This window comes from Rhinolophus hipposideros (genome assembly GCF_964194185.1).
Source record: "Rhinolophus hipposideros genome assembly, chromosome: 4".
Taxonomy (NCBI): Eukaryota; Metazoa; Chordata; class Mammalia; order Chiroptera; family Rhinolophidae; genus Rhinolophus; species Rhinolophus hipposideros.
In genome coordinates, this window is record NC_138050.1 from 45,931,057 (window position 1) to 45,933,985 (window position 2,929).

Below are 2,929 nucleotides of genomic sequence, written 5' to 3' on the forward strand. Positions count from 1 at the left end.
AAATACAACTATGTCTTTTTTATAAGCCACTATTGTTCCAAATATAAACACCAATATGAATACTTAGACAAATAAGCCCTAATATCTGGAGAATGGATTATGCTTATCTCTGCGTTACTGGTGTGGAATACTTTGAAATGCTTTTTAAAATAGGGTTTCAAAACAGTTGGTTAGTTGGTTAATGTAATACTGTTAAAGGCATGCAGGATTTTTTAAGTTTAAGAATATAGATTAAATTTTTTCCTTTGCTGTGAACACCATCACAAATTTATTTCTGAGAAGGGATGTAATAGGGACTTCTCAAAATGTGCTATTAAACTGGCATTTTTTAAAAAAGTTGGGGGATGTATAGTTGATGACTAGAGTTTTTCTTTTTCATCTTTTTATTCTTTTAAAAAATTATGAGTTTAAAGAGTCAAAGAATGCTATGGAAGTTATGACTTTAAAGAGTCAGTTCTATGAGAAAGGGCACGCTCCTGTTCCCATTCTCATTTTTAATTCTGCAAAACAACCACTTTCATTTGAGTTTTTAAATAATTCTCTCCATATTTTTCAATAGCACAATTATATTGCTTCTTGATTTATCAGTTTTAGGTCATTTCTACTGAAAAACTTGTTTTCTGTAGAATTAATCATTTGTCTTATTTTGTTTGCTTATGTACTTAGGACTGATTTGACTGCAAACAGTCCATCATCATTTGTCTTAAGTGTTCTCTTAAGATGCTCAGACATATAGCCGGGGGTGTTGGGGGTGTATACACATTTTAAGAGATGTTACGTTATTTTGGCACCATCTGTATTTGATCAGTTTCAAACTGAAGAAGTCTATTCTAGACCTTTCTGACTAGAGAATGGTGTGTTCCTGCTACATACTTTTATTCTGGGATCTTCTACTCATCCTCTTGTTCTCTTTTCTGTAGCCTCTCTTTCTCGCGTAGTTTATTTCCTCATTTTGGTAGAACATGTTCTTCAGTAGCTTCCCGAGAAAGGGTACTCAGGACAAATTTTTTTCACACTTCACATATTTGAAAATGTGTTTTCATGATCCTTTGTATAAAACCCCATTTTTTTCTCTCCGGAAGCTTGTAGGATATTTTTGAAATTCCTAAAGCTATACTGTTCTGAAATTTCCTAACAGTATAGCTTTGGTGTGGGTCTGTGTTTGTCTCTTTGCTGGGCACATTTCATTCTGGAAACTAATGCCCTTAAGTCCTATAAAATAGCCTTGATATTTTTTTTGTTTAAATCCCCCCCCCCTCACTATCTAATCTCTGTTAACTCTTTCAAGAATTCCTGCTGTTTTCGTTATAAACCTCTTAGACTGGTTCTTTCATTTACTTGTTTTCTCTGTTGTACATTTTTTGCCTTTTTGCTGTACTTTGTTGGAGATTTACTCACCTTTATCTTCCAACTCTTGATACATTTCTTGTATCATATTTTTAATTTTGAAGAATTTTTTTCTGTGTTCCTTTATGGGATTCTGCTTTTATTTGTTGTTGTAGCATCTTACATCTCTGAGGATATTAATGACAATCTCTTGATGTTTTCTTGAATGTTGGATTTCCTCCAAAGTTTCTTTTCCCTTTTTTTATTTCCATCTTTGTCATGTTAGATTTCTCAGATGTCTATGAAGTCTTCGTTGTGTTTTTTACAGTGTTAACACCGGAGACCAAAATTTGTTTCTAGAAAATGCTTCCTGACTATTCTGTTTAACTATAATTTTTTCATAATTTTTCTTGGAGGGGCATAGCTATTTTAAATCTGAAATTGGGAAGGAAATATTATCTGGATAATTTTCACTGCTGTGCGAAAATAGGAGTGTTTTATATTCTACGTGGTTTTTCTCATCAGGAATAAGGGCAGTAGCACATTTGTTGTAATGAATGTGAGTCAGAGGATGTGCCAATTGCTAAGAGTGAGGATTTATGGGTTTCTGGGATCAGGGCACATTTTTTTCTCAGCCAACGCTTAAATGTTCTCTTATTTTGCAATATATACTTCATTTGGTAAGCTAATGCAAAGAGGAATATTGCCAAATAAAACATAGGACTCCCCGTTACAAATAAACAACATAATTTTTTAGTATAAGAATAAACAAATAATTTTTCAAATAAACAACAAATAATTTTTTAGTATAACAATGTTCTAAATATTGCATGGGACATACTGATATGAAAAATGATTGCTTTTCTGAAATCAGATTTAACTGGGAGTACAATAGTCCCTCTTATTTGTGGGGAGTATGATTCAAGGATGCCTGAAACTGCAGATGGTACCAAATCCTATGTATACTATGTTTTTTTTCCTATACATACATACATACATACATACATACATACATACCTATGATAAAGTTTAATTTATAAATTAGGCACAACAATAACTAACAAAATAGAACAATTATAACTATTTTGTAATGTAAGTTATGTGAATGTGGTCTCAAAATATTTTACTATAATGTATTTACAGCACGGATATGCTGGATAGTGGAGTGGGATGCTGCAAGATTTCATGATGCTACTCAGAATAGCACACAATTGAAAAGTTGTGAATTGTTTATTTCTAGAATTTTCCGTTTAATATTTTCAGACTGCAGTTTATTGCAGGTAACTGAAACCATGGAAAATGAAACTGCAGATAAGGAGCGACTACTCTACCATATTTTTTAAATTAAAGCTTTTAATTTGAGATCATTGTAAATTCACATGCAGTTTTAAGAAATCATGCAGAGATTTCTTGTATCTTTCACCCAGTTTTCCTCAATGGTAATATCTTGCAAAACTTCATTGCAATGTCACAACCAGGATACTGACAAGATACAGAACAATTCTATCACTACAGTTATTCCTCCTGTTGAGAAGCCATATCTGCTTCTCCTTTTCCACCATACTAAACCCCTGGCAACCACTAATCTGTTCTCCATTTATAA